The sequence below is a fragment of the Pseudorca crassidens genome, chromosome 7 (assembly GCF_039906515.1).
Source record: "Pseudorca crassidens isolate mPseCra1 chromosome 7, mPseCra1.hap1, whole genome shotgun sequence".
Classification (NCBI taxonomy): Eukaryota; Metazoa; Chordata; class Mammalia; order Artiodactyla; family Delphinidae; genus Pseudorca; species Pseudorca crassidens.
In genome coordinates this window covers 109486683-109498584 of record NC_090302.1, presented here as the reverse complement: position 1 = coordinate 109498584, position 11902 = coordinate 109486683, and the positions used below count along the sequence as shown (strand labels likewise).

At 38.0% G+C, this 11902-nt stretch overlaps 1 long non-coding RNA gene across 2 annotated transcripts in view; it reads right to left on the bottom strand.

Annotated features, from left to right (window-relative positions):
- Positions 1 to 1055: 1055 nt before the first annotated feature.
- Positions 1056 to 11902, bottom strand: part of LOC137228215 (uncharacterized) — a 33509-nt gene continuing 22662 nt past the window's right edge. For both annotated transcript variants that reach the window (XR_010945201.1, XR_010945202.1), the window contains 2 exons: positions 3852 to 4040; positions 1056 to 1834 (listed from right to left, as the gene is read on the bottom strand). This is a non-coding gene — a long non-coding RNA (uncharacterized lncRNA). The remainder of the gene's footprint in view (positions 1835 to 3851; positions 4041 to 11902) is intronic.

Here is an 11902-nt window from a genome sequence, read left to right as displayed (position 1 = left end):
GGACCTAAAAAAGTTAGGTGAAATGTGTGCTAAGGTCACACTCGAGTCAGTGGAAGTGTTAAAATGTAGGTTTTTCTGAAGCCACGGAATGCACTCTTAACCAATATGCCATGTTGCCGTCGTTTTGGTGCTCAAGAAGCAATTGATTTCTAAAGTGTTCGTTATAAATTCATCTCTGAAATTCCTACACATACTCTTAGTCATTCAACATTGTGGTGTCTCTAGAATATCACTGTTGGTGTCTGTGCTCAGAGGGGGAAGAGAACAGGGCTGGCCTCCTAGCCTTCTCCTGTTACGAGATTGGCATATTAAATTGTATGATTTTCATATCAGAAGAAACAGGAAATGTGGTACTGAAGGGATGAAGTGTGTGACCTAAGTGCCCACAAAGAAGAGATGGATAAAACAGTTGGCCCCATAAGCCCCGGAGACAGGCTCCAAGCACCGTCCAGTAGATGAGGGAGCAGGCCTGGGCAGTGGTCTTAGACTTCGAGAGAACTCTCCTCCGTAATTGAATGCAAAGTAGGTACATGAAGAAGATCGACAGATGTGGAAAGGAGGTGAATTTAAAGTGGCCACAAACATTTCCCCTAGTTGACCCTGTGTTGCCTGTTGACGCCCAGCCCTGACTTTGTTATTAATTGGGTAGGGTCAATTACAAAGATGGGAAACGTAGCAAACAGCTGTATCACTTCCTTGGATTAGACTGAAACTATTCAAAATAAGTTTTGATTAAAAAACCCCTGTATACCAAGTTATACAAAAGTAAGGTCACGCAGTCATAGAAAATTGGCTTGTGCATAAAAAGGAGAGCCGTGGTATGTTATTTGTGTACGCTTGATAAATACTTGTATTTTGAGGTCATTGCAACCATAAAGGGATTCTAGCAGAGTGATTCATATGAAGTAGGTTAAGTAATAAAGTCACTACCATTAAAACTTGAATGAGTCTCTCTCTAGAAATTCCTAATGTGGGGCGTAATTTTGATCTGACACTGACCATAAATGATTTCCATTAAACAGTGAACCCCTTGAGAGAAAAGAATTTCTTTTTGGTTTTTTTTTTTATTTTTTTAACATCTTTATTGGAGTACAATTGCTTTACAATGGTGTGTTAGTTTCTGCTGTATAACAAAGTGAATCAGCTATACGTATACATATATCCTCATATCCCCTCCCTCTTGCATCTCCCTCTTTTTGGTTTTGTACAATACTTAGTGCACTTAGAGAGTTTAGTTTTATTAAAAAGCATTCGTTAGGCTAATGAAAAATTATTTATAAAAGGTATGTCTAACGGACATCTCCAGTGTACCATGGCCCAAGTTATATTCTTGATCTTCTTGCCAAACCTGTTCCTCCCGTACTTGGCCACGTCTCAGCAACAGGCAACTCCTTTCTACCTGAACTCAGGTTCCACACTTTGGAGTCATCCTCTCCCCTCTCACATCCACATCCGATCCCTCAGCACTTCTATGAGCTCCTATTAGGGTGGAGGCTAAACTACCCTAATAAGGAGACTGCACGATAGAGGCTTAAGGACCTTAGAAGTTAGTTCTTTGTCTCGTAAAAGTGCAAGAAATACAGTAATTATGATCAGGGCTCTGGGGCAGTGGCAGATCTGCCTTCCTCAAACATCCCAAGGTTCCCAGTCACCACCATTTCCAGAAAGAATGGAGAAAAGATGAGAAGCAAATGTGGGGCAACCGTCTCTAGGAGGATGGCTAGGAGCTGGCATGGAGCACTTCCACTTCCCATCCACTGGTGACAGCCTCATCATGTGGACGCTCTTGGCTGCAAAGGAAGCTTGGAGATGTGGTTTCTAGTTGGGTATCCATCTGCCCAGAAAGAAGGAGGGAACAGGTGTGGGAGGACAGCCAGTGATGTCTGCCACGAGTTTATATTTCCAAAATAAATTCATCTCCAGTTATCTGTCATCTCCCCTACTACACCACCTCTGCACTACTTGATGGTCCCACCATCAACGACCCCATCAAACTGGAGTTACTGTTTCTGCTCTTGCTTCTCTAAATCCATTCACATCGCAGTCTGTGGTGGTGGTCAAACTCACATCAAACCGTGGCGTTTTTCTGCCCTCAACCCTGCAATTACTTCCCATCTCACTGTGAGTAAAGCACATGGGCTGGCCCTGCTATTTCCTGAGCTCAACTCCTACCCACAGAGTGGACCATCTGGCTCCCACATGGCCTGCAGGTTCCCCCCCCCAGGGGACTGGGGTCCCTCAGCCCAGCGCTTCTTCCTCCAGTGCCCCAAAGTCTCCCTCTCACCTTCATCTGGATTCAAATGCAGCTCCTGGCAACACCTCGACAGCCCATCCCGTGTAAAACTGCAACTCTTCTGTCACCTGACACTCCCTATCCTTCTTCCTGTCTTATTTTTATCTTCAGCATCTTCTAACATATCCCATATTTTACTCATTCATCTTATTTTCTCTCCCCACCCACCCTTACCTCCCCAACTCCAGAAGGTAAGCTCTGGACAGTAGATGTCTTCGTCTGTTTTGTTCTCTGTATCGTATATGCGCCCTGACCCATACTAAATGCTCAGTAAATTCCTTGGAGTGAATCACAGGGAAAAAATATACAGCCTCAGGCATCCGCCTGCCCATTGAAAGTACTGCCTTCTTGTAACTACTAAGCAGGATATAAGGAAGCAATCTTATAATAAGAATTGATGTTGTGAGGCTCTATGACTAGGAACTAAATGTTGAATGAGCTATGGAAGGAAACAGAGGCTTGAAATTGGGAGATTTTATGTTTACGGCCATTCTGAGACTAAACTGTTCAGGAAATGAAACAACTAATTTCCACTGTTTGCCTCAGTTTTCTCAGTTCAGTAAGACATAAATATCTACTTTAGGCTTATAGGGATTTGGAAACGTAAATATGTGAAAAAGGCGATGCACTACCTCAAAAGTATTTGCATATAATTTAAGTTTACAACTTTTATTAAAGGAAAAGAGTACCAAAGAATTTGCTAATTTCAGTTTATCTTGGTAATGTGTACAGAACAGTCCTTTTCTATTTTGTGTTTCAGTCTCTATCCCAAAGTTGTACTGAATCCCAAAGATGCCTTGAATGTGTTTAATAAAATAGCCATAGTAATAGTTACTGAGAACGTCTGTATGTAACTTGAATATTTTTACATATTCTATTAAATCCTTATAAAAGCCCTATGAGGTAGATTCTAACAGGTCAAATATAATTTGATCATTTAAAAATACTTCAATTTTGACAATAAAACCCAATTAGCAACAAAAAAATGTGTAAATACACTAAAAAATGAAATTGAGTTATTTGTAGTGAGGTGGATGGACCTAGAGTCTGTCATACAGAGTGAAGTTAAGTCAGAAAGAGAAAAACAAATACCGTATGCTAACACATATATATATAGGATCTAAAAAAAAGAAATGGTACTGATGAACCTAGTGGCAGGGCAGGAATAAGGACGCAGACACAGAGAATGGACTTGAGGACACAGGGGAGGGGTGGGGAGGGGGAAGCTGGGGCAAAGTGAGAGTAGCATCGACATATATACACACTACCCAATGTAAAATAGATAGCTAGTGGGAAGCAGCCGCATAGCACAGGGAGATCAGCTCGTTGCTTTGTGACGACCCAGAGGGGTGGGATAGGGAGGGTGGGAGGGAGGCTCAAGAGGGAGGGGATATGGGGACATGTGTATGCATATGGCTGATTCACTTTGTTGTACAACAGAAACTAACACAGCATTGTGAACCAATTATACTCCAATAAAGATGTATAAAAAATCAATCAATAATAATAATAAATAAAATGAAATAAATCTATTTTTCTGAGATGAGTATTTACTTACATGGACTGCTCCTTCACTTTTCTTCCACAATTGGTTATTTTCTCAAGTTCAACCAACGAAGAATGTCTAGATAGATTTAAAATGTAAAAAGCAATAGCCTTCAAAATAATTTCCTCTTTTATACTCTGATAAAGATGCAGTGCCTAGCAAAGGTCACGCATTCAAATCTCATTGCTCCAGTTTTCTTTCCTAAATTAGAAAGAAAAAAAGAACATGATTTTTTCCCTACATATTAACTACACATGACCCCATAAAAACAAGTTTTTTGTATTTATAAAAGTGACAAACTTAGAAAAAGAAGTAAATCATGAATATAACGACATAGTTTGGAATTATCAAGGCAACAACCCAGATTCCTGCTAATTTAGTTTCAGAAGATGATAATAATGCTTTTTTATCTCAAACTTGGCTCAAGCTTTCGGAAAAAATATTTCCCCAGGAAATTTGAACCCAGCTGAAGCAATTGATTTTTACTGACTGTATCCAGGATCCTCATTTCTGAAGTTTGGTTACTCCCATGATTGCTCAGTCACACGTATACAAACGGTTATTCAGAATTGAATGGACAACTTTGACAGAGTTAATATCTCTGCTGGCCTTTCAGAAAACACCCTTGTTACTCCAGAAGATGGACAAGAACGAGAATAGACATCCCCAGTTTCCTAGCCACAGCATTTTATACAATCAGAAACAGCGCTGGAGTAGCCACTGTTAAGACACCATGGAGGGGGCACAAATTTCAGAGAGAACATCGTACAAATCTTCAGGGAATAGAATTCATCACATTCTAAAAAAAATCTTTAAAAAAAAAATCACATCTCAGACCTTTTTTTATTTTCAGGACAAGGCTGAACAGACTCACGAAACTTGTTATTTCTTCAAAATTCTCAACAGTGGTAGCCATGGTGAAATTCTTGACAGCATTACTCTTAACACAAACAACAGATAACTTCAAATTCATTGAAATAAAAATGAAAAAGGCTTCTGGATGTTAAAAAAAATACTGGCTTTTTGCAAACCTTCTACTTCGATAATTTTACATTGGTTATGGAAGTTTTAGTATCACCATGACTTTTGTTAAGTTTTATAATGGTAGCTAAGATAAGTACAGCTAAAAAATTTCCAGAGTGTTCTTGGGTTGAAAGGGTCACTTCCTTAATAGATTGAGGCTATGTCAAATCTACTTTAAAATGAGACAGCACATATAAAAATACTTTGAAAAGTTAAAAGCATCATATAAATGCAGGACCTTTCATAGATCGAGGCCCTGTTTTGGAAGCACTTAACTATAATTACAAATGCTGATAAATGAAAAAATAGGGCACCCAAAATGCTTTCAATGCCCTTTCCCCCCAGTGCAAATGCACTCACCGACGAGGAGAAATCTATGTCATACATTAACCTGGCAAGACCATTTAAATACCAAGCATGTAACTAATATTCAAATCTGAGGTCTCCTTTGAGCTAAGCCCCAAAATGTATGATCCCTCTTTCTGTTAGCCCTGTATAAATGTATGTTTGTTATAACAATATTTTAAATTATGGTAGTCTAATGAACATAATTATAAAAATTATTTGTCTTTTTAAAAATGATTCACTCTTCCAAAGCTGTAAAACTAATACATTTCTTTGAGACTCTTGTTCTCCTCAAAGGGTCGGGATGGTTATGTTTACTTCTTCACTTTTGTAGGAAAAATAATGTACAATAATTTAGTGTAGGGGTAGCATTAAGAATTAACTTCAGGGACCTCCCTGGCAGTCCAGTGGTTAAGACTCTGCACTTCCACTGCAGGGGGTGCAGGTTCGATCCCTGGTGGGGGAACTATAAGATCCCAGCTCCCACATGCCATGTGATGCGGCCAAAAAAAAAAAGAATTATTAACTTCATACAAAAAAAATTACTCCTTCCTTAGGCTCTGCCTTATAAAGCTGTGAGGTAGCCCTAGCTCCCTCTACTGGCTGAATCATCATCCCATTTTTCTGAGTTCTGTTGACCCAAGACTGACACTCTCCCCCCAGAAACCAGGAGGAAAACCAAGGAGAGCTCTTCTGGCCATGTGCTGGCCTTTCAGAAGCAGCCCTGAGCCAAACAAGCCTGGGAATTTTCTTTCCATCTTTAGGGGAAAAAAGTGATTATCACGAATAAAGAGCCCTCAGTGGAAGAAAGGGAAGTATTTTCCTTAAAAATTAAAAAAAAAAAAAAAAAAAAAAAAAGGACCAAGGCGATTTTTGAAGATGAAAGTACAGATGCACTGTGCTCTGTATGTATAGAGTATGACTTGTCCCAGGATAAATAAAAAGAGACGAAGCAATTTGGAAAATACAGTCACATCAAATCTCGTGGCTGCAATGTATGAATGTTAAAAATCTAATATTTACCTTCTTGATAAATGTCTCATTAGGGCCCTCCTACTAGACAGGGCAGAACTGGATTTGGGGTATTTTAAGTGGCATTACACATTTTCTTTAAGTTCAGAGGGTTAAACAGGTAAGTGGTTTCACATGTAGGTCCTTCCTAAAAAAATGAGGACAAAAAATGATGAGCTAGCCACTTTTTTTAGAGGTGGAAAAAAACGAGTCAGAATACACAATCTCTGGAGACCCAGCTCTGCAGTAAGTGGAACCTTCTGACGGTGGAGGCCAGCAAGGCAGCAGCTGGCTTCTGTCACCCTGACTGGGGCGGCCTTGTTAGTGTAGCGTGACCCCTGGAGGGCCCACACAGATAATACCGGCACCTCACCCCACCCTAATCTCCCACCCGTCTGAGCAATTCAACAGCAGATAGGGGCAGTGAGGCCATATTATTCCAAACAACATTTAGCTGAATGGTAGCTGAAGATTGTGACAGCAAAAGACAAATTCTCCCGGTCAAATACTTTCATTCCCAGAAAAGTTTCCTGTTTTAGTACTTTTAAGGCACAAAAATGTCATTAAAATGAAACCAAAATGGAAATCCCACAGCACCCTGAGTTGAACCTAGGAGGACTTTTTTTTTTTAATTGTATAGTTGCTTTACACTGTTGTGTTAGTTTCTGCTGTACAGCAAAGTGAATCAGCTATATGTATACATCTATCCCCTCTTTTTTGGCTTTCCTTCCCATTTAGGTCACCACAGAGCACTGAGTAGAGTTCCCTGTGCTATACAGTAGGTTCTCAGTAGTTGTCTATTTTATACATAGTAGTGTATATATGTCAGTTCCCATCTCCCAATTCATCCCACACCCACCCCGCACAGGAAGACTTTTAAATCTCAAACAGAATTTGGGGAGCTTCCTCTGCTATAAGGGGCAATGATAAACACCACCAGCTATCCAGATAAAGACTAAATCATTCCTTCATATATTGGCATATTTTGTGGACATAATGCCATACCTCCAGATATATGCAGATAGCCTGTTTTTACAATATGCATCCGAATTCTTGGTGGCCTGAAGCCGTTCTTCCTGGAATGAGACAGTTATGAGCACATAACCTGGGTCAAAACTCTGAAGGCCAGTGACATAGTACTGCTTCATTATACAACAGACCCTACATTTAGGTATCATCAAATGTGTTTTCTCACAGCACAAATGAGCAAAAGAAAAAACTTTCCTGAATTCTTACAGCTAATTTTTAGGGCTAGAACTGTACCCTGACATTATTTCATATTTCAAAGTGTGAACCTAAGCAAATTGATACTTGATGTATATAAGGAGAATTAAGAGCAGTGCCTCTGGTTGCTTTTTCTACTTCTGTAGTTTTTCCTTTCAAAATATACAGCTCCAGGATTTTGCTATGATGTTCTAATAATCCAATTTGGGTTTTAAATTCTGGCAATGGGACTTATGGGAAAAAAAAATAAACTCTCTCTCCGGTAATCTGCAATGCCTGGTGCTTTCAAATAAGATCAGACAGTGATCGGAGATGATGTTTTCCTGTGACAGGGCTCTGTGTTTTGGGAAAGACTGATTATTCTTTTCATTTTGCTTGCACCAAACATGACCTGGCTTATATGCTATAGTTTGACTGAGTGCTATAGCCAGGGTCTCTCACACCTTTGAGGTTCACAATAGCTATTAATTATGAAGGATGCTAATCATTTTTTTAAAATCTCTTTTCAGAAAAATATGCATTCTACACACTTCAGAGGAGGTTAATATCTCAATAAAGAGCTGTTTTCCATATCATTCTTTTAAACAATATTGACAGACTTGTTTAATGATAAGGATGATATTTCCTTTATTGAATAACATAGCTTTGAAATTCATAATTCATCTGAGAAAAATATATTTCTTTCATGTCAGCGGAAATTGATTCATTAGATGTTGTTATCTTGGTCAAAGAAAGTAAGCTCATTCTGTGTGGGTGTGTGTGTATAAAGGAGGGAAACGTTGGTGAGCAGTGGAGGTGGTTATTCACTCTTGTACACCAAAGTAATTCATTTGTTGAATCTGCCCATAAGTCTCAATAGGTTATGAAACAGAAATGAATGAATCCATTCTCATTAGAACAGTTTCACCAGTTTATTAAGAGCTATGTCTTTGTGTTCTTTTTGTCACAAAGACAAAGGGAGAATTTATTAATGATAAACATGCACACTATTTCAGCCTAATGAGAAGCATGTCACTTTACTACTGGAACTTGGTCATTTTCAAGTCAATCCCTTTATTTTACTATTTTGGAAACAGAATCAAGAAGATGAAATAATTCTTTTAAATTCACCTAATTGGTTGTCAGGGGAGTTCATAATCAAACCAAGACTGCTGAATGAGTCTGTTTGCAGTACCCACTTCCACCTGTTGTACTGGACAATTTTTAAACTATTCATTATTCATTATAAGTCTGTTAGTAAATAAATGTAGAAGTAGAAGTATGAACATCCTTCTATTATTAAAATGTATCCCAATAGGATTGTAGGAAGAGCCAGATTAAAAAATAGGCAAATCAGGCAATCTATATAAATCACTGCAATAAATCAGAACTATGATGCCAGGAAACTAGGGTTTCTGCAGAACACTTTGTACACAACTGATAAACTGCAACTTGGTTTGCTCTTGGTGAAAATAAAAGCATTCCTCACCCACACTAGCCTATCTCTGAGTATTTCATTTTGGCTGTGATTCACAAGTTGGCAGGAAGTGCCAGGGACAGTTAGCTAAAGTTCATAAACAAGTAATACAAGGCTTTACTGGAACAGTGATTTATTTTATTATTGAAATAATTATTTAAATTTTAAATTGTTTAACATACTTCCTGAGAAATTGTCTATCCTAGAACATTGAAAATGCAAACTGAAGAATGAAAAATGCAGATAAATGAGAAGATTTTACAGACATGAAATCCAGGAGAAAACAAACATTTACATTATTTGTAACAAAACTTCATAATTCTATCTATGCACAATATAGCTTCCTGTAGTTAGTGATGGAGAAATTTAGATAAAAGACAAATTCCAGACTCTTAAAATGTTATCTTTTTAAAGGATAAGAAAATCCCATTTATGATAGCAGCAGCATCAAAAAATGCTTAGAAATAAATTTAACAAGAAATAGTCTAATCCTACATAAAGAAAACTATAAAATACAACTGAAAGCAAAGTATTCTTGAAAATATGAAAGATATTCCTTGCTCTAGGATTGGTTGTCTCAGTATTAATATGCTACACCTTGGTTAGTTAATTTATAAATTTAATGTGACCCTAATGAAAATACCAGTGGCCTTTTGTAATAACAGCGTTAGATGAATTCGTACTTAAGTTCACACGAAACAATATGAAAGACTAGCTAAAGAAACACTGAAAGAAAGAGGGAGAACTAACGATAAGAGAACCTACTACAAAGCAGCTATAATTTAAAAAGTATGATATTGGCATGTGAATAGATAGATAACCAATGGAATAGAATGGAAAATCAAGAAATAACTGCACTATGTACAGAAATCCAGTGAATGGTGCAGGTGGTTCTGTAATCACTGGGACAAAGGCTTTTGTTTTGTTTTATTTTTAATAAATATGGTGGGATAACTGGATAGCCATTTGAGAAAAGATAAAATTAGATCCATTTCGTGCATTATATACAAGAATAAAAAAATTTATCAGAGATCTGGAAGTAAACATGACATACAGTGACCAGAAGAGAACGTGGGTAAATTCTTCTCTAATCTGACTGAAAGGAAAGACCTCACTATGATCAAGACTCCGGGTGCCACAAAACAGAATGATAAGATGGACTACATAAAATTAAAAATTGTATAGCAAAAAACCCCCCAAAACAAAGAAACAAAACCCAAACGCCTGGGAGACCCCACAACCCCACCCATTAGCAGAGAGGCTGCCTAAAATCATAATAAAGTCACAGATACCCCAAAACACACCACCAAATGCGGTCCTGCTCACCAGAAAGACAAGATCCAGCCTCATCCACCAGAACACAGGCACTAGTCCCCTCCACCAGGAAGCCTACACAACCCACTGAACCAAACTTACCCACTAGGCAGACACCAAAAACAACAGGAACTACGAACCTGCAGCCCGCAAAAAGGAGACCCCAAACACAGTAAGTTAAGCAAAATGAGAAGACAGAAAAACACACAGCAGATGAAGGAGCAAGATAAAAACCCACCAAACCTAACAAGTGAAGAGGAAATAGGCAGTCTACCTGAAAAAGAATTCAGAGTAATGATAGTAAAGATGATCCAAAATCTTGGAAATACAATGGAGAAAGTACAAGAAACTTTTAACAAGGACCTAGAAGAACTAAAGAGCAGACAAACAATGATGAACAACATAATAAATGAAATTAAAAATTCTCTAGAAGGAAACAAGAGCAGAATAACTGAGGCAGAAGAACAGATAAGTGACCTGGAAGATAAAGTAGTGGAAATAACTACTGCAGAGCAGAATACAGAAAAAAGAATGAAAAGAATTGAGGACAGTCTCAGAGACCTCTGAGACAACATTAAACATACCAACATTTGACTTGTAGCGGTCCCAGAAGAAGAAGAGATAAAGAAAGGGACTAAGAAAATATTTGAAGAGATTATAGTTGAAACTTCCCTAATATGGGAAAGGAAATAGTTAATCAAGTCCAGGAAGTGCAACGAGTCCCATACAGGATAAACCCAAGGAGAAACACGCCAAGACACATATTAATCAAACTATCAAAAATTAAATACAAAGAAAAAACATTAAAAGCAGCAAGGGAAAAATAACATACAAGGGAATCCCCATGATCTTCTGCTGATCTTTCAGCAGAAACTCTGCAAGCCAGAAAGGACTGGCAGGACATATTTAAAGTGATGAAAGGGAAAAACCTACAACCAAGATTACTCTGCCCAGCAAGGATCTCATTCGGATTCGATGGAGAAATTAAAACCTTTACAGACAAGCAGAAGCTAAGATAATTCAGCATCACAAAACAGCTTTACAACAAATGCTAAATGAATGTCTCTAGGCAGAAAACACAAGAGAAAGAAAAGACCTACAATAACAAACCCAAAACAATTAAGAAAATGGTAATAGGAATACACATATCGATAATTACCTTAAATGTAAATGGACTAAATGTCCCAACCAAAAGATATAGACTGGCTGAATGGATACAAAAACAAGACCCATATATATGCTGTCTACAACAGACCCACTTCAGACCTAGGGACACATGCAGACTGAAAGTGAGTGGATGGAAAAAGATATTCCATGCAAATGGAAATCAAAAGAAAGCTGGAGTAGCAATTCTCGTACCAGACAAAATAGGCTTTAAAATAAGGACTATTACAAGAGACGAAGAAGGACACTACATAATGATCAAGGGATCAATACAGGAGAAGATATAACAATTGTAAATATTTATGCACCAACATAGGAGCACCATAGGATACACAAGGAAAATTCTAACAGCCATAAAAGGGGAAATTGACAAGTAACACAATCACAGTAGGGGACTTTAACACCCCACTTTCACCAATGAACAGATCATCCAAATGAAAATAAATAAGGAAACACAAGCTTTAAATGATATATTAACAAGATGGGCTTAACTGATATTTATAGGACATTCCATGCAAAAACAACA